The sequence below is a fragment of the Sus scrofa genome, chromosome 13 (assembly GCF_054392235.1).
Source record: "Sus scrofa isolate SSC_HxYL_T2T_F1_AM1 chromosome 13, Sscrofa_HxYL_maternal_Yorkshire_Landrace_v2.0, whole genome shotgun sequence".
Classification (NCBI taxonomy): domain Eukaryota; kingdom Metazoa; phylum Chordata; class Mammalia; order Artiodactyla; family Suidae; genus Sus; species Sus scrofa.
The window spans coordinates 65,617,009-65,638,111 of record NC_139395.1 but is presented as its reverse complement, the minus strand read 5'-3'; the positions used below and the strand labels follow the sequence as shown (position 1 = coordinate 65,638,111).

At 39.4% G+C, this 21,103-nt stretch overlaps 1 protein-coding gene and 1 long non-coding RNA gene across 15 annotated transcripts in view; both read left to right on the top strand.

Annotated features, from left to right (window-relative positions):
* The window catches only part of FRMD4B (FERM domain containing 4B), a 376,886-nt gene that overhangs the window by 176,672 nt on the left and 179,111 nt on the right, over window positions 1-21,103 (top strand). The gene's annotated exons all lie outside the window — the stretch shown is intronic.
* On the top strand, window positions 8,431-13,768 carry LOC146397380 (uncharacterized). The gene is made up of 2 exons (XR_014823519.1): window positions 8,431-8,895; window positions 9,422-13,768. It is a non-coding gene; the product is annotated as an uncharacterized LOC146397380 (long non-coding RNA).

The following is a 21,103-nucleotide window of genomic DNA, read 5'->3' as shown; positions in this document are numbered from 1 at the left end:
TCCATATTATGAATTCTAAAGCATAGAGGAGAGTGTTCTACTTGACTGCTGAAGTGTCTGGCCTGTGGACTGGAAACACCATAGGGTTACATATTTTACTGAACCCAACTTTTTATCATCTTGGTGATAAAAAGGTGTCAGTTATCTTGCTCCTAGTCTGAATAGTCTTGTTTGTAAGAAAATCCAGAATCCAACCACTCTAGAGAGTAGAGAGGGTGGGGCAGGAGCTATCCATTACACGAAATACCTGGAAGTCCCCTGGGGATGTTTTGTTTATTCATATACTGTAAGTGAAATGAGATCTCTGCCTATTCATAAGGAACTTGGCAACCATGTTATTGCCTGGCCAGCACAGCCAGGGAGGCATAATTTCTTTGGAATTGAACACTTCCTCCACTTCTAGATATTGGAGAGGCAAGAGACTTAATTTGCCAGAAACCATGAATAATTAAGATACTAGCTGTAAGGCATTTCTGTAGTCAGGGTACTAAATAAAAAGCAGACTGAGGCTGCCTTTTAACAAAGACTTACTTGATGAGTGAAGGTTTGAATTTGTTGAAGCAGCAGACATGAGACCCTCACCTTCAATTGGGGGCTGACCATGAAAAGCTGATCTATCTCTCCTGCTTATATCTTGCCCGGATGGGTTGCGTTACCCCAGTTAATTAGTTTAACAGGCAGTTAAGGCAGAAAATGATGGGAGAAAGTTGATGAAAAAGGATCACCACCCTTTGCTTTTTATTAAGTGTGACATGTTTTCACAAAGCCCTCAGTTCGTTACTTGGGAATAAGTTGTCCTTTCGTGACCAATGTCTCAAAGGTAGAATTTCTTGCAAACCCTGAATGGAATCATTGCCTCCAGCAGGAGGCAACTTGGACAGACTCTAGGATACTTAAGTGACCTGCAGAGGCTGGGTCACCTCCTCTGGGCAGGGAGCTGGCACTGAGTGGGTGACATGCAGGATAGATCACGGCAGAGGCTCAAACTTGAGCACATCTGACCTTGAGCGGATTACATTTTTTCTCTGAGCCTCCTTTCCTCCTGGGTGAGAGGGAATAACTGTAGTACTGGCATTATGGGTTGTGAAAAATTCATGAGATAATGTATATAACACTGACTGCCCTCTGTGGCACAAGCCAATACTCAATGAATGTTAGCTTTTGGTTATGCAAATGACCTAACACCAGACCCTCAGAAGGTACTTTATAAAGGGTAGCTTAGGGTGTTCCTGTTGTTTTTATAAGTGAGGTTAGTTCTCTGGAAACTGAATTCCCATTTTTACATGCAAAGACACTAAGAGAGACTGTGGAATTCCCACAGCAGCGAATATAAGGTGACCTTTGGGTATTTGGACTTGTGTTCTAAATAGCAGACCTACGTTTTTTTAAGACCCATACAAAAAAAACTAGGAGGTCACAGGCAGCAGTAAGGTCTCTAAGGAGATAATGTCTTTATTATTCCAAGGCTCTGATGATCCATAAATTGGTAACACATGAACTTTTCATCCCAACACATTGGTTATGAAAGACCAGTTTCCCCAGAGAGCAGTACTCCATTGGGCATTCAGTGACCTGTGTTCATTTCAAACTATATAACCTTTGCTTACCCTCCATTCTCCACAGCCTCTGGAATTCTATAGGCTAGAAGGGGGTGCTGACAAATTACAACTTGCAGGTGAAAACTGGCCTGCCTCCTATTTTTGTAAATAAAGTTTTATTGGTGCACAGCCCTGCTCATTCAATAGTTGATACAAAGACTGTATTGGCCACAAAGCTGAAAATATTTACTCCCAGGCTCTTTTCAGAGAAAGTTTGCCAATCCCTGGTCTAGAAAAAACTGTATATTGGGCAGAGAAAATAGAGAAAGAAAAGTTTAGAATTCAATCATAGAAAAAGAGAACTTCAGGGAATATGGAAGAATTTTCTCATAAAAATCCATCATCACTATGAAATGAATAAATATTAATAATAATAAATAGATGTTCCATGTGCCTTTACTAGATCCTTCATTGTAGAACATGTTTGGAGTGATTCATTGATTCATCTGCCTGTTTATTCATACCTAAAAGAATTATCTATCGGGTGCCTACCATGTCCCAGTTACTGTGCCAAGTTGTTAAAGTCAGATAGATGATTACCTACCCTCAAGGACTCAATTGTCAAGTAAGGGAGACAGTTAAGGAGATGAAACTCAGTGGAAAGGCCTGGCTCAGGACCCCTAGATGCACAGAGGAGGCAGTTTCAATCAGACAAGATTAAAGCCAAAAGGGAAGGGATAGGAGCCAGGGAAGCTTCCTAGAGGAGGTGACTCTCAACCTGAGTGGGGGACAAGTAAGAGTTGGATGGATAAAGAAAGGTAGAAGGACATTTCAGGTGTGGGGAAACAAAGCTCAGGTGGGGCGGGTTATAAAGAATTTGTTAAGGCCGATGAAGAAAGAGAGAGACAGAGTCATAGTCAGAGACAGACACAGATTTTGATTGAGAATAACATCCGAACTGGAATGATCTTTTATTTTAAGGTTAGTCTTTGATGTTTGTCTTCAGAACTTGGGGGGCAGGGGACAGGCTGATTTAGACCTATCCCTGGCAGCAGTGAGGATGATGGATTTGGAAGAGGGTGGCATCATGGCGGCAGTTTTACGGAGGAGCAGTTCAGAGGCTGGAGCAGTGATGTAGGTGTTTTAGTCGGGATAGGATAGGTTTTACTATGGCAACAGACAGCTCCAGGATCCTAATGGCTTAAGGAAATAAAGGTTTAGTTTTGTTTTTGTTTTTGTTTTTTGTCTTTTTGCTATTTTTTGGGCCGCTCCTGCGGCATATGGAGATTCCCAGGCTAGGGGTCCAATCGGAGCTGTAGCCACCGGCCTACACCAGAGCCACAGCAACGCGGGATCCAAGCCACGTCTGCGACCTACACCACAGCTCACGGCAACGCCGGATCGTTAACCCACTGAGCAAGGGCAGGGACCGAACCCGCAACCTTATGGTTCCTAGTCGGATTCGTTAACCACTGTGCCACGACGGGAACTCCAAGGTTTAGTTTTGGTTCACCGTACCTGTCCAATCACAGGTTGGGTGTAAGCTCTGTTCATCACTGTCACTCGGGCTCACAGAATGTTCCTGTACATTGCCAGGTGCCATGATAGAGAGGGAAGACTTTTTCATGGCTTGGCACTGGCAATCAAACCCTTGACGTCAGAGTAGCTTGTGTCACTTATCTCCTCCTTGGTCAGAGCTGGTCATGGAACCCACTCAACTTCAGGGCCCAAGAAAAGCAGTCCTGCCATGGAACAGCATGAATGCTGGTGCAGATTTGGTTCCTTAGGAAGCAGACTCTGCAGCAGAGATGAACAAGCAGGACATTTATTAGAGATTTGTTCTGAGGATCAACACTTGTAAAGGGAATAGAAAGAAGTAGGTTTGAGCAGAGACAGAAATTGGGTTACAGTGCAGACTCAACGAAGGCCTCTGGTGAACTCAAGGGTAACTGCCAAACTGAGAGCTGTTCCCACTTAGAGCAAGAGGGCTGGATCTTCCTCCCCACCTTCATCAACCCATCATTGGAGCTGGGCTGCTCTTGGATAAGCAGTGTGACCTTGAAGCGGGTAGCTCTATTTTAGGAAGGGCAGTTCCCAGAGGGTCTGAGAGCTGACAGCTCAAAAAAAAAAAAAAAAAAAAAACACCTCCAGGCAGCTGATAGAATAAGTCTGGGCAACACATCATACAGCATCTTCTACAAACGTCTGCCCAACAGGTGCTAGGATCAAAGCTTGAACTGCAGCAGGGCCAGCAGCAAGGAAGCAGAGTAAGGATCAAATTGATGTGAAGGATGTAGAATTTAGCTCTAAAACATGGCCTGACAATAAGAGCGGTCTCCCAACTGGATCCTGCACTCTGTTGAAGGAATTGGGCGACCATGGAGTCAATTACTAGTAGCAACACATACAGAAAAAAGCAAAAACTTAGTTGATAAATGAAACATGAGTCTGCTTATCACTGAGGAAATTCATCTTCTCCCCTTTCTGGTAAACAAAGACTAGGATTTTATGGCAGGAAATTGAGGTGCTAAGATACCCCCAACCTGAGAAGGAAAACTGTTGTAATGTTTTAGCCCATCACATGGCACAAATAAATTTCTAAAAAACTGTATGATTTAAGGTCAAGAAGATTAGTCTCAGGATCTTTAAACAGCATTTTTGAACCTTTTTTTCAAGCTTTTTAAACACCAGGTTAAGACTAGACTCCTGCCTTTTCGAGTTGGTATTTGTTTTTCTCCTTCTATCCTTTCTTGATGGAGCTACAGCATAAAATAACTGCTTGATCATCCCCTGCTTAGGTTCATTCTGAACACTGTTGTGTATATTTGTGATGTCAATTTGGTTGTTGTGGGAAGTGTGAATAAATCAAGTGGGGAATAAGATCTGTAGTTCTAATTTTTTTTCCATTTTTTAAAATTTTATTGAATTATAGTTGACTTATGTTGTGATAATTTCTGCTCTACAACAAAGTGATTCAGTTAAACATATACACATATCCATTCTTTTTTAGATTCCTTTCCCATATAATTCTTTTTTAAAATATATATATATGCACACACACACATTCTTTTTCTCATATTATCTTCCATCATGTTCTGTCACAGAGATTGGATATAGTTCCCTGTGCTACACAGTAGGATTTCTGTGTAATCTAGATTTTATAAACAAGACCATGTGACTTATAGCATGGACAGGAGACAGAAATTAAGCTCTTAAGAAAAAATTGAAATCAGCATTCCTAAGTAATTATATATATATGTGTGTATATGTACCTACATAGTGGATATAAATTCTGGCATCCTTGAAATAAACTTCTGCCATGAAAGAGGCTGGTAAATATAGTAAATTAAATAATACCATTTTCCCTAATGTCCTAATCATTTTCAGTTTCTTGAATTTTGTGTTTGGGCAAAGCTTATTGCTTAAATATTTTCTCCTTAGCTTATACTTTTATATGTCTTACAACCCTGACTGAACTCATAGATACTAATTATTGAGTGGCTGCTGTGTGCTTTGCCATGTCCCTGGCACTTTACATGCATTATCTTTTTTTAAGAACAATGCCTTTGGGGGAGGATTTCAATATATAAAAATATAAAGGATAGTATAGATAAAAACCCATGCACTTACCACTCAATGGTAAGGCAACTTAACATTTTGCCATGTTTGCTCCAGATAGGTTCTTTGTAATGTATTAAAATTTTACAGAATCATTTGAAACCACTTTTCTTTTTCTTTTTTCTTTCTTTTTTTTCTTTTTTTTTTTTTTTTTTTAAATTTTATGGCTGTACCCAATGCATATGGAAGTTTCCAGGTCAGGGACTGAATCCAAGCTGTAGCTGCGACCTGCGCCGCAGCTGCAAAACCCTGTTCTGAAGTACATGTTCCCCCCCACCCAGGCATGTTTTTATAATTTAACATGTGTTCATGTCTGTAGATGATATGTATTATATTTTGTGATTTTACAGTTTATATAAGGACATGTCATTCTGCTAACTTATTTTTCTCTGAATAGGCTTTGGGTATTTATCTCTAACATTTTTTTTTTTTTTTTTTTTTTTTTTTTTTGTAGGGCCAAACCCACAGCATATGGAAGTTCCCAGGTGAAGGGTCCAATCAGAGCTGTAGCTGCAGGCCTACACCACAGCCACAGCAACACCAGATGCAAGCTGTGTCTTTGACTTACACCACCGCTCACAGCAACGCCATATCCTTAACCCACTGAGTGAGGCCAGGGATTGAACCTGTGTCCTCAAGGTTACTAGTCAGGTTCATTACCTCTGAGCCACAGCAGGAATTCCTATCTCTAACATTTTAATCCTATGTTCCATTGCGTTAAACACACCAACCTCTTGTTGATTGACAATTTAGGATGTTTATAAATTTTCAGTATCCCAAAATACTACACTGAAATTTTACAAAAATTTGTCTCCTTGTGCTTGTGAGCAAGAGGTTCTCCAGGGACATACTAAAAGGGAGACTTACTAGGTTTTACTTTATTAGATGTTGTGCCTTATCTCTTATAACAACTCTTCAAGATAATATCATGAGTCCTCCTTTATTGGTTTTATACACTTATTAGCTGGTAGGACATGGTGCTGGAATTTGAACAGAGCTCTAGCAGACTGCAGCACTTAGCCTCTTGCCACTGACTTGCTGCTTTATTAAAAGGTAAACAACACATAAAAATAGAATCTCCTTTATGCACTTATTCATTCAGCAAATACTGGGTGAAAACATAGCTTAGTGCTTAAAAATGAAGTCTGCAAACCTCCTGAATTCAAATCGTAACTCACCTTTTATTAGCCATGAGAGTTCTCTGTGATTTTTCTCATTAACTTCTTTTCTGCTATAAGATGTGATTATAGTACCTCCCTTAAAGAATTATACTTCTGGGATTGTTATAAAATCAAGTGCATTGATATTTAAGAGGACTGAAAACAGTGTTAGACATATGCCTGGATGGATGGGTAGATGGATGGATGAATGGACAAAGGGCAGGTGGTTGGGTGGATGGATGAATGGATGGACTGATGGCTGGCTGGCTGGATTAATCTCTGATAAATAGTTATGTTCTTATGTGCACTGTTCTCCATCTTATGCATATAAATAACCTTTGGTGCTTCTGAAATCTCGAGAAGCTTTTTCTTCTTCTTCCTCCCCTCTATTCCACATTAAGAATATAGTCCAGTGTAGCGAGTAGGAAAAGGGCCCATTGATCACTGCACAGAGACATTGTGCCCATAGTTTCATGGTACAGCACTTTATCAGGAGACTCTAGCATTCCAATGCTGCTGTCTTCTTGGTTTATTCTATGAAAGTGAAGATTCTCACAACTATTTAATTGTTTTATTTCTGTCTCTCCAGCAGGAAGCCACTAAACTTTCTCCCTCTAGATCCTAAACCCCACCCCTTATGACTAAGAACCTTCTCATGCCTGAAGGCTCTGGTACCCCACTGACTGCTTTCTCATCTGTGTAAACTCTTCTGATCTGACTCTCAGATCTGCAACTGCCAAGGAGACCAGTTATTACAAGCGTCATGCTACCTTTGGGTAATGTAGCCAGCAAATGTTTTTACAGGAATTAGTTTGTCTCATTAAAATGTGATTAGATGCTTATTAGCTAAGAGAGAAAAGAGCTTAGACAGAAATAGGGAAAATGACTAGACTTTAGTCAGCTGGACCTGACTTAAAATCAAGGCTTCATTGGAGTTCCCGTCGTGGCTCAGTGGTTAACGAATCCGACTAGGAACCATGAGGTTGCGGGTTCAGTCCCTGCCCTCGCTCAGTGGGTTGACGATCTGGTGTTGCCGTGAGCTGTGGTGCAGGTTGCAGATGCGGCTCGGATCCCGAGTTGCTGTGGCTCTGGTGTAGGCTGGTGGCTATGGCTCTGATTAGACCCCTAGCCTGGGAATCTCCATATGCCACGGGAGTGGCCCAAGAAATAGCAAAAAAAATAAAAAAATAAAAAAAAAAAAAACAAAAAAACAACAAGGCTTCATCACTTACCAGCTGTGTGACCTTGAGCCAAGTTACTTGATTGCTCTGAGGTTGTTTCTTCTTCAAAAGCTAAAATCTACACTTTTTAAAATTTTATTTATTATAGTATCTATTTATTATTTTAGTATCTGTCAATTTATTATTTACTATCTGTCAATTTCTGCTGTACAGCAAAGTGACAACATCTACACCTTAAGTTTGGATAACAGTTAAAAATAACATTGATGGGAGTTCCCATCATGGCACAGCGGAAACGAATCCTACTAGGACTATGAGGTTGCAGGTTCAATCCCTGGGCTCGCTGAGTGGGTTAAGGATCCGGTGTTGCTGTGAGCTGTGGTGTAGGTCGCAGACGCAGCTTGGATCTGGCATTGCTGTGGCTGTGGCGCAGGCTAGCAGCTACAGCTCCCATTGGGAAACTCCATATGCCACAGGCGCGGCCCTAAAAAGGACAAAAAGACAAAAAAAAAAAATTGATGAAATGTTTTATATATATGTGTATATATAAATATGAATAACTATATATATATATATATATATATATATATATAAATTGAGAAAAGGTAACTTTACAAAAGTAAAAATTTAGATCCATTCACAAAGTTGATCCTAGGCCTAAAGTCATGCTGGTTGTGATGAGTGCAAAATGTGACCAGGATTTAAGTGGAAATGCCCATATTTATTAGCTGTGTGACATGGGCAGGTTACATCATCACCCCTGGCTTCCTTTTCTTGTGTATATGATGGGGATGACAATAGTGACCACTTCTAGGGGGTTTTGCCAGAATAACACAAGGTCACGTAATAAAGGTCTCACCAGGGTGCCTGACTCATAGTCAGCTATTAAGAAGTGTGACTTTTACTTAATGAACACTTTGTATGTGTCAGTCATAGTGCTGAGCATTTCATATTTACCATTTCATTTCATTCTCCTAACAAGGACATGAAATAGATGTTATTGAACCCATTTGACAGATGTGGAAACTGTTTAGCACTGTTAAGTCACTTAGCCAGGAGCAAAGAGTGGAAACTCAGATCTGTCTAAATCCAGATCCCATTCCCTCAGCCATGGAATGGGCTTCATTTGCAAACCACTCAGCCACTTCCTTTTCTACATTTGCCTTCACAGAATCCTTCCTAGCACTTTCTCAATCTCTTTTCTCTGCCTCCACAAAACCCTGTAGCCAATGTTAGTAAACTCACTGAGCCTTAATGACTAAATGCCATCTTCCCTCTACTCTCTATTCTCAATCCAGCCTCCAGAGTGATTTTTGTTAAAAGTAAGTCAGATCAGGTTCCTGTCCTGTGTAAAACCCTCTAACGACCTCCCAACTCTGAGAATAAGCCAGTCTCACTGTACCTACAAGACCCTGAGTGATCGGCGCCCCCTTCTGCGTGTTCCCCACAAACATACTCAACCTCTGATCTTTTTGTTAGTATTAGTGTTATATTCACTGTTTTTATTTGTTTGTTTATTGCAGTATAACTGACATATCACATATTGGTTTCAAATGTACAACATGATAATTTTATATTTGTGTGTGTGTATATATATTTGTCTTTTTAGGGCTGCACCCATGGCATATGGAAGTTCCCAGCCTCGGGGTCTAATTGGAGCTGCAGCTGCCGGCCTACACCACTGATATTTGTATATATTATGAAATGATCACCACAGTAAGTCTAGTTAATATCAGTCACCATACATAGTTACACATTTTTTGCTCTTGTGATGTGAACTTTTAAGATCTACTCTCAGAGTTCCTGTTGTGGCTCAGTGGGTTGAGAACCTGACATAGTGTCCATGAGGTTACGGGTTCAATCCCTGGCCTTGCTTAGTGGATTAAGGATCGGGCATTGCTGTGACTGTGGTGTAGGCTGGCAGCTGCAGCTCCAATTCGATCCCTGCCTGGGAACATCCACATGCCACAGGTGTGGCCCTAAAACAAACAAACAAACAAAAGATCTACTCTCTTAGCAATTGTCAAACATACAATCTAGTATTATTAACTGTGGTTGCCATGTGGTACATTACATCCTCATGACTTACTTATTTTATAACTGGAGGTTGTTATAACCAGTTATAACTTTTGACCCCATTCACCCACCCATCACCCCGGCAACTGCCAGTGTGTGTTCTCTGTGCCTGTGTGCGCCCTCATCCTCTGGTCTCAGCACCCAACACTCTTTTTCTAAGTCTTCTCCAGAACACTGACCTCTTTGCTGTTCCTTCAACCCCACCAACCACATTCTGACCTCAGAGCCTTTGCCCTTGACATTCTCTCTGCCTGGAACTTTGTCACCCAGAGGGGTTCCTGTGGTGTGCTCTGACCCTCACTTTCTGCAAGTCTTTCTTCAGATGCCACCCAACCAGAGGGGACACCCCTGACCATTCTCTTACCCTGCTCTATTCTTTTCTGTAACCCTATCACCACCTGACGTTAGGAATTTATTTGCTTATGTGCTTATTGTCTCCCTGACCAGAATGTTAGCTGAAGGCGTGTGGAAACATTGCTTTGTTCACCGAGGTATCCTCAGTGCTGGGAACCTGATATTCCTTCTGAAATATTTCTGAACTAAATGAACAGAGGAATCTGCTTTACATTTTAAGAAGCTTGCTCTAGCCACTATAGGGGGCAGTGGTTGGAGAGGGGTAAGAGTTAGGGGGCCATTTCTGATGTCCAGCTGAGGGACAGTGGGGGTCTGGGCTGGGTTGGTGGCTGCATGTGGTATGGGAAGACACTAAGAACTGGGAGGAGGAGTTCCCTGGTGGCTTTGAAGTGAAGGAGTCATTGTTGTCACTGCTGTGGCTCAGGTTACTACAGCGACTGGGCAGGGAGGCAGGGTTGGAAATGTGGGAGGAGAATTGAGAGGAGGAGGAAGCAGCGTGAAGGGGACTCTGTCCAAAGAGAATGTTTGCAGTCTCTGTAGTTTTGGAAACATCTAAGACAAAAGCCATGTGTGTTGAAATGTACTTGTATGTGTGTGTTTATTCTTTCGCGTTCTGGAAAATAGCCCCAAGTTGGGGTAAGTTGATTTAGAATACATTCGTTTGCATTCTCTTAGTGCCTTTTCATTCAGGAAGCAGTGTTGTGGAGAGCAGAACAGGTTATTTCCTCCAGCCCCTGTGAAAACGGCTCACTCAGGGACCCAGCCCCTGTGAAAACGGCTCACTCGAGGTCCCCACTCGAGCCCAGCCCAGGGTGGGGAAGTTGGCAGTTTCTCTAGTTCTCGTCAGCTCTGACTGTCAGTGATGGCTGTTTCCTGTGCCCAGCCCTGTGGTTAAGCTCTGGAAGGTGCCCTCTTTGGCCTGACCAGTGTTGACAGCCGTTTCAGACATTTTGGCTTTCCCTTCTTGTCCTTCTGTGGACGTGGCTTATCATCCTGATCTTGTCCTGGGTCATTCCCACCCCCTGGAGTTAAGGATAGAAGGACCCTTTAGATGTGCCTGGATTCTAGTGAGAAAAAAAATTATGTCTGGTCTTCATTAGTGTTTAATTAAAGGCTTGCTTTCCCTAAGTCTTTGGCTGTGTCCAAGCTTTTTAAAATTCTGCAAGCACAGACAATATATAGAGAATTTGACCCTTGAGCAACAAGAGATGGTTATTGTGTCTAATTATTAACCTCAAATAATGACAGAACCATAATCTTCTAGAACAAAAAGGAATAAAAGGCATTTCCCAAATATTTCTGAAGATAAAGTATGTTTACTTTTAATAAGTAGTCCAATATCAATTTTTAAATGAAATTAATGTTTCAGTTTGAAACAATTTTGGTACAGGATGTAAGGAATCTTAACCGTCAACTCATATTTAAATTTATGGGGTTTTTCCTTCCTTAAGATTTTTATAAATTAATCTTTCTAGGTATTGATGCCAGATATAGTTCCAGTTAACCTCATAAGATTTTTGCTCTCAAATTCTTTTTTGGAAATGAGATTTGTTTTTAGTGAATGTGTTTCTTCCTTTAATAAACTTCAGAAGCCAACTCTGAGTTTCAAAAAAAATGTTTTTTGAGTTGTTAGTGCCAGAGTTTGAACAGTACCCTTTATTCACTACTGAGTTGCATGAGTTTAAATTTTTTTTCAGACTCATATAGTCCATTAGGTTACAGATATAGTAAAAGTTTGCCACACCTTTACACTGTATATTATGTCTTTTAGGTAAATCAAATTTGTCCTTTCTGTCTTTCTTTCTTCTCTCTTTTTTTTTGGTGTATTTTCTCTGAGCTAAATAGATCACATTTAAATGTGTAGATAAATTACATATATGTGTATATATTTGTGTGCGTACATATGAAAATGTATAAAGACTCATTCATATCTATGTGTATATGTATAAATGCATAATTTATACATAAAATGTATAAATAACATACATAAAAATATCACGATATGTGAAGTTTTTCCAGAAAATAAGACCAGGAGCCAACACATCTACTAAATATTGCTTTTTGCCCCAGTCCTCAACATCACTTCTAAAGTTATATTATGGGAGTTCCCGTTGTGGCGCAGTGGTTAACGAATCCGACTAGGAACCATGAGGTGGCGGGTTCGGTCCCTGCCCTTGCTCAGTGGGTTAACGATCCGGCGTTGCTGTGAGCTGTGGTGTAGGTTGCAGATGTGGCTCGGATCCCGTGTTGCTGCGGCTCTGGCGTAGGCCGGCGGCTACAGCTCCAATTAGACCCCTAGCCTGGGAAACTCCATATGCCGCAGAAGTGGCCCAAAGAAATAGCAAAAAGCAAAAAAAAAAAAAAAAAAGTTATATTATAACCTTAGCCTATACTAGTAAAATGATTAGGTTCCATAATAGATTGTATTTTTTAGGAAGTTGCTTTCAATTTTGTTGAAGTTCAGCAAATGAAAATTTGGTAAACAACTTCATCTGTTTCCTTTGGTTTAAAAAAAAGCAAGAAATTAGAAAACCAGAGAATTGGTGATGTGCAAAAGCTCCCGTCTCACCTCCTGGCTTGGCTCAGCTCACTGGTCTGTGAAATGGGGCCGTGCCTTGGGACACACTGGAGGTACTGGGTGTTAAGTAGAGAACAAAAGAGCAAGTTATTCAAAATACAGCTCTTGCCCTCTTACTTTCCCCAGCAACCCCATCTAAGAAGGAGGACGAGGTGGGTGGTTAAGGGTTTGAGGGACCAGTGAGCAAAGAGATGCAGGAAACAGCCTAGGAAACAACTCTGCTACCTTCCTTGACCAAATAGTTCTATTCATTATTTACAAGTATTAATGGCATCAGTCTCTTTTAATAGAACTTGTAATGTGATGAGCAGCTCTACCTGTTCCCTTTGAATGATTTGCACATATCCTTTGGGAGCTAAGGATGTTGGAGTCTGATGGATGTGAGCTCTAATTGTGTGCCTCACCCTTTACTTGGTTTTACGACCAGGGTGTGATGCCTTGTCCCTTTTAGCCTCGATTTTCTCATCTCTAAAATGGGAACATAATATCTTATCATACTGTTGCCAAGTTTAAGTGAGAGAATGCCCTGCAACTGCTCACGCTGGTGTCTGGGACGTGACAGGACATGTCAAGAAATTGTAGTTTAAGAAAAAAGACCCTGGTTACTACAATAGACCCCAAAGTAAAAGGAAAAGTCTTAGAAATGGGATGCTTACTTCCTCTCTCTCTAGATGAAGTTACCTAAAATATGGATAAAGAAAGAGGTGGATAATTTTGAAACAGAAGACTGATTTATAATTTGGTAATTTTGTTACAACGTTTTCATGGGACAGTATGGTTGTATCCAATAAAAATACAAGATATGGGCCCTCTTTGACCAAACATTTCCATTTCAGGAAATCATCTTAATAGTATAATGGTATATGTGTAAGGATTTTCATTATTTGAAATAGCAAACCACCAGAGACATGAAAAAGAGAATGAATAATGAAATGATAGTGTCTCTGAACCATGGGGGTGTATGAGATCAGTAGGAAGAATGAAGTAGACTTATATGTCACAGCTCCCCAGAACTGTCAGTCACCTATTTTAGGGTAAAAATAAACATAAAGGACAGAAAAAATGTAAGATGTGTATGTATATGGGTGTGTATGTGTCTATAGAGGCAAAAAGACATTGAAATTCCTGTTTGGTGTAGTGAGTTAAGGATTCAGTGTTGTTGCCAATTATGGTGTAGGTCACAGCTCCGTCTCAGATTCAGTCCCTGGCCTGGGAACTTCTGTATGCCATAGGTGTGACACAAAGGAAAAATAAATAAATAAATGTAAGAAATGTGTGTAAATGTCCCTGTACATGGAGGACAGTGTTGGAAATATATGCAAAAAACCATTAATAATTCTTAGCCCTTGGAGATGTAAGTGGACAAAGGGAAAGGTGTCTGCTTTTTTTACTTTAATAATTCTGAATTTAAATTGTTTATGGCAAGAATATATGTAATTTTTGTCATTTTGTAAAGTTTCCTACTCAAAACATTTGATCCAGGCTGTTGTGTAGAGGATTCCTAGAGACCCAGGATCTGTCCAGTTTAACCTTGCATCACAATACCCAGCATGTAGCAGTGTCTCTCCAAGTGTTTATGTAGCATGTCTGTCTAATAATGCCATTAGTTATTATTGATGTGATTACTATTTTTAATGATTTTTATTTTTTCCATTATTGTTGGTTTATAGTGTTCTGTCAATTTTCTACTGTATAGCAAAGTGACCCAATCTCACACACACACATACATTCTTTTTCTCATATTATCCTTCATCATGCTCCATCACAAGTGATTAGATATAGTTCCCAGTGCTATACAGTAGGATTTGATATGATTACTATTGAATAAAAAGCAGTATATGTGCTCCTTGGAGAACCATAGAGTTTTTTCCTATCATTAAAATAGCCTAAGTCCATAAATTTAATTGTTATTGAAATATCTGGCTTAAAAGTAAAAGTATTTTATCAATGGTATATATTTACCAGGTATTTCCTAAATGTATAGTGACATGCATAATACATTAACAGAAATTTTTACAGAGGTAAGATCATTCTATACATCTTAGTTTAAAATGTATCTATGGAGTTCCTGTTGTGGCGCAGTGGAAACAAATCTGACTAGGAACCATGAGGTTGTGGGTTCAATCCCTGGCCTCGCTCAGTGGATTAAGGATTCAGTGTTGCCATGAGCTGTGGTGTAGGTCACAGATGCGGCTCGGATCCCAAGTTGCTGTGGCTCTAGCGTAGGCCAGTGGCTACAGCTCCGATTAGACCCCTAGCCTGGGAACCTCCATATGCTGAGGGTGCAGCCCTAAAAAGGACAAAAGACTGGGAAAAAAAAAAAAGTATTTATTTCTGGAGTTCCTGTTGTGGCACAGTGAGTTAAGGATCTGGGGTTGCTGCAGCTGTGTCGTAAGTTGCAGCTGGAGCTCACATTCAGTCCCTAGCCCCAGTAGCTTCCTTATGCTGTGAGTACAACCATTAAAAAAAATATTTACTCACTGACACATCTTAGATACTGATCTAGCTCATTATTTTTCATAACTGTTGTGTATTCAATGGTATGAATGTACCTCAATTAATTTCACCAATCCTATATTAATGGGCATATAGGTTGTTTCCAACTTTTGCTAAGGCAATGCTGCAGTGAACATCCTTATATGTAAAACATTTGTGGGAGAATTACTTTAAGATATATACCTTTTTTGGAAGGAATTTGGATTTCCAAAAAAAGTTGTGATGCCAATGAGTGAACAAAAATCCTTCTTTTCTATACTGTAGCCAACAGCTTTTGATTTATACCATTTCTACTAGTGAAAAGTTTATATTTTATGTCTGTTTTCATGTTATCTCCTTAGTTAGTGGAGCTGTCCAACTTTTCATAACTTTCTTAAGGGCCCTGATGCCTGAAACACTGGAATTGTGCTTGCCTGAGAACATGAGGGAAAGCATATTCTGCATTTCATCACAGTATAAATTAGTGTGCAGGCTTTCAGAGTGAAATTTAGTCTCTTAGAAAATGTTATGGAGTTCCCGTCGTGGCGCAGTGGTTAATGAATCCGACTAGGAACCATAAGGTTGCGGGTTCGGTCCCTGCCCTTGCTTAGTGGGTTAACGATCCGGCGTTGCCATAAGCTGTAGGTTGCAGACGCGGCTTGGATCCCGAGTTGCTGTGGCTCTGGCGTAGGCCGGTGGCTACAGCTCCGATTAGACCCCTAGCCTGGGAATCTCCACATGCCGCAGGAGCGGCCCTAGAAATGGCAAAAAGACAAAAAAAAAAAAAAAAAAAAAAAAGAAAGAAAGAAAATGTTTACCATCTCAAAGTGATGTGGAATATCCTTATATAGTTAAAATAAGTTTATGTAGAGTGTTTCTGGTTAAAATCCAAGTGTCATAAGGATAGATTTTCATAGAATCTCTTTGCCATGCACTAAAGTCTTAAGATTTGCAAAAAGCTGCAAAGAGTTCTTTCTTTTTACATTCATTATACTGTTTGGTTTCATACTATGGTTTCCTCAGGTACAAATTAGTGGACTTCAACAGTCTTTATCTCTGTAAATGTTCTCAACTCATTTAGATAAGCTTGAAAAGGATCACCAAGGCTTTATTTATTACTATTTTTTTCAACAAAGGATAAACCTTAGGGCAGGAGAATAGAAGATGCACCATTTATTTTCTCCTTTTCACCTTTTCTCTTTTGAACGCCCAAGGCCTTCAAGCTTATTTGGCCCTCTAAATCTGTATTTATTAACTTAAATATAATCTAGCCAGAGTTGAATTCTTTCAATGAGATTTCATAGCTGAAAGCAACCATGAAACTGTCATCTGTCTCGTTTTGGAAGGCACCAGAATGGATTACTCAGGAGATGACTGAAACTGCTGGTCCTGTTAATGTCATGGTTATTTGAGAGAATGTACCCTGCGAATGAGAATGAGTTGACTGTAGATTTGTTTGTGTATAGACTTTCACCAGAGCTGGCCTAGCCAGCAGTAAATTGGAATTGCTTCAGGAGATCCGTCAAAGAGGGCATTTGTCATGTGTTAGCTGGCCAGGACTCAGCCATCTCAGGCTTTCTCTTAGCTCCCATCTCTCTTTTGGAGGTGCTCATCAGAAAAGTAGCTAAGAGGCAGGTCCCTGTACAGGCTTCCTGCTGTGGCCACCAAGGGACACAAATCTTCTGTTTGCCCCACCCCTACTCCCATTCACCTAGGGGGCAGGCCTGAGGCCTCAGCCTGGCTGTGATACTTGTAGGTGTCTGCACCCTCAGTTTTGAGCCAGAAGAGGAAACATTTGGAAGTCAGAAGCATTAAGACAGCAGTGCGAAATGCAGACAAGATAGTCGTATGACAGTGTCAGCTATGTTTGTTCCCTATGGGTTCTTTTGTTTCCTCTTCATTTTCTAAGCCTGCTTAAAGAGCCATTTTTTTCCTCTTCTTCCATCCTGAGTGGCCTTATTTGGTTCAGGGATCAGTATCACCTCCCATGTTACTCGGAAATGTCCTGGTTGGTCTCTAAAGTGCTTCCCAATTTTTTTCCATGTCACATAGTATATATGAGATGATAATATTTGTATGGTACCCAGGGTAACTGTATGTGAGGCTTCTCAGGGCTTGAGGTGACCATTTGCAGGACCTCAGGCTGTCTTGAGTGCTGAGAGGACCAATAGCTCAGGAAACCTATTACCTGTTTTAGTCACACCTTGATTGTGAAGCTATAGTCAAAGCTAATCATGATGACCTTATTCCTCTTGCCAGTGATTGTTTTGGGGTAAACATATGACCCAGCTCTGGCCAGTGGCTTGCCATTTGCTGATGCATTTCTTGAAGAGCTCTCTTAAAAAGAGACATAGGAGAAAAAAAAATCCTCCTTTTGGAGTAGAGATGTGATGCCTGGAAGAATGGCAGCTACTGTTTTCTCATCATCTGTAAAATAAAGATAATAATAGTTCCCATCTCAAAGGTATTATTGGGTATATCCTTATAAATGATGGGAACAGCATCTGGTATATATTAAGTACTATGTAAGTGTTTGTTATTGTTAATTTGCAATTATCAGCTAAACCTATATGCCTGTGAAAAAAAAAGAAAGAAAGAAAAAGTCACTTAAACACAGATGCTTCTACTATTACATATTTACTACAGTGGATAAACTAAGAAAAACTATAATACTAAGTGTTGGCAAAAAACTCTCATACATTATTGATGGGAGTGTAAAATAGTATATAGCCTTTTGGGAAACTGAGAGTTTCTTTAAAAATGAAATATGCATACACTCTATGATCTGTTAGCTCCGCTCCTTTTTAAAGAGAAATGAAAATGTGTATATATACACATATATACACACATACAAACACATGGATGTGTGTTACACACACACACACACAAATCTTATAAACGAATGTTCATAACATATTTCTTTTTTTTCTGCTTTTTAGGGCCACACCCACGACATGTGGAAGTTTCCAGGCTAGGGGTCCAATCAGAGCTACAGCTGCCAGTCTACACCACAGCCATGGCAATGCCAGATCTAATCCATGTCTGTGACCTACACCACAGCTCATAGCAATGCCAGATCCTTAACCCACTGAGCGAGGCCAGGGATCAAACCCGCAACCTCATGGTTCCTAGTCAGGTTCGTTTCCGCTGTGCCATGACAGGAAGTCCCATAACATATTTCTTTATAATACCCCCAAAAATGGAGATAGTTCAGGTTTCCATTAATAGGAGAATAGATAAACTAGTATATTCATGTGGTGGAATACCTATTCAACAATAAAAAAATAAATTAACTTCAAGTTAATATCCAGTTCCATGAATGAATGTCAAAAACATTTTGCTTAGTGAAGGAAGCCAGACATCAAAAAAATATATACGCTTTAATTCAGTTCCTATGGAGTTCCAGAACAGGGAGAACTATCTGTGGTAATAGAAATCTGGACGGCGATTAGTTATAGGTGATGGGGAAATATTGGGAGGAGCATTTGGCAGAATATTCTGAAAATGTTCTGTATCTTGGTAGGGGTGTGGATAATGTAGATGTATACCTTTGTCAAAATCGATCAAATTGTAACATTTAATATACATATGTTTTACTATTTATAACTCTATTTTTTAAATGAAACAAAAACCAATAGCAGATGCTACAGAGATCTTGGGAAGTAAATGTACAAGATGAACATTTTTTTCAACCCAGGGTAGCAAGAAAGATATCAAAGACTATGAGAGTCTTATCAAAACAACACAGGAATTGACTAGAGGACATTTCTGTTGACTAGTATGGGACAGTCTGAACATCAGTAAGAACAATAACTTTAATAGATTGAAACACATATATTTAAATATATGTGTTTATAAACACTTAGAAAACCAATTTGGCCAGCATTGGAAATACCAACTCATTACTTTGAAAACTCGTAAGTAAAGATGAAGAATCAAGTATTTTCTCTGTCCTTCCTATGTGAATTTTACCCCTGGGTAACCCCATTGGTAGATGAGAGGAAATTTCACACTATGCAGATATTTTAGCCCATAAATAAAGGATGATACAATTGGAAGGTCATCATATTGCAACCTGTAATCAACTAAATGATCTAGCAATTGATCTAATGTTACGGCAAGAGATAGCCCTAATGAGGAAACAGAGATTGGTGACTGTTGAGACAATCTGTCCAAAAAAGATCTAACTGGAATCTCACCAAGCCTTCAGGTTCATCCAACCTACAGGAAATATGGTGAACAGAGGACCATGTTAAATGACACCAGAGAGTTGTAATCAGCAAAACTCAGATGGTAGGAGAAATTATGGGTTAAACATCCCAGGTTCTTCAACAAATAAGTAGCAATGGGGGTGTCAGCAGGGGACAGAGAGGAGAGAGAAAAGAGAGAGAGATGAATGGAATGGGAACTTACAGATTTAGAAAGACCTAAGAGAAATACCAACAGATTGCAAAATGTAGACATTTTTGCATCTTGATTCAAACAAACTTGAAAAGAAAAATACTTTAATGAGAAAATTGGAAATTTGAACACTAACTGGATAGCTGATGATATTAGTATTGTTTTAGATGATTGAGATTATGTTTTTTAATAGTCCTTATCACTTATATTGAAATATTTACAGATGAAATTATTTGAAGTTTTTGATTTGCTCCCAAGTAATACATACAGAAGGACAGAAAGTGGGTGAGAATGTTAATGAAACAAGATTAGCTGTTGATTTTTCCATAGAAACTCTACAGGCCAGAAGAGAGTGGCAAGGTATATAGAAAGCTCTAAAAGGGAAAAATCTGCAGCCTAGAATGCCAAGGAAGGATATCATTTAAAATAGAAGGAGACATAAAGAATTTCTCCAACAAACAAAAACTTAAAAAGAGTACAGCAGTACTAAACCCTTTCTAAAAGAAATACTGAAAGGGCTTCTCTAAATAAAAAAGAAGTAAGAATAAGTAGGATGGTGGAAATCACAGTTGGAAAGCAATCATTTAAATAAGCCAGTATACAGATCTAAAAAGAAAAAAAAAAAAAAACTATTGTAAAAGTGACGATAAAGACAGGGAACAGCAAAAGGACAAACATAAAGATGTTTAAAAAGGATTTCAATATCATAGAATGTGGGGAAGGAAAGTAAGAAAATCTAGACTCTTTTTTTTTTTTTTTAGAATGTATTTAAGCCTATATGACTGTCAGGCTAAAGCAAGCAGATATAGGAAAGTATTAACATTCTTGAAAAACAGGGCAACCACAAATCAAAATCAAACATTGCATTCAAAAAATCTAAAAAGTGAAGGACACAAGCATAAAATAAAAGGAAGTCATCCAATGAAGAAAAGAAAGATACAAAGGAGAAATATAAGATCAACTGGAAAAGAAGGTTTTAAATGGCAATAAATACATATTTATCAGTAATTACATTAAACATCAATGGTGTGGATGCTCCAATCAAAAGACATAGAGTAGCAGATTGGTTAAAAAAGCAAGAGCCTGCAGTGCTGTCTACAAGAGACTCACCTTAGGGCAAAGGACAGATATAGATTGAAAGTGAGGAGACTGGAAAAGCTATTTCATGCCAATGGAAAAGACAGGAAATTAGGAGTTGCAATACTTATATCAGATAAAATAGACTTTAAAATAAAGGCCATAAAGAAAGACAAAGAAGGACACTATTTAATGGTAAAAGGATCCATTCAAGAAGAGGATATTACAATCTTCAACATATATGCCCCTAACATAGAGCATCCAGATACATACAACAAATACTAATTGACATAAAAGGATAAATTCATGTGAATACAATAGTAGGAGACGTTAACACCCTACTCACATCAATGGATAGATCCTCTAAACAGAAAATCAGTAATGCAACAGAGGTCCTATATGACACAGTAGAAAAGTTAGGCTTCATTGACATTTTCAGGACATTACATCCAAAACAATCAGAATATACGTTCTTTTCAAGTGCAAATGGAACATTCTCAAGGAATGACCACATACTGGGCACAAAACTAACCTCAACAAATTTAAGAGTATAGAAATTATTTCGTGTATCTTCTCTGACCACATGGCATGAAACTAGAAATCAACCACAGGAAAAGAAAGGGGGAAAAACTAACTACATGGAGA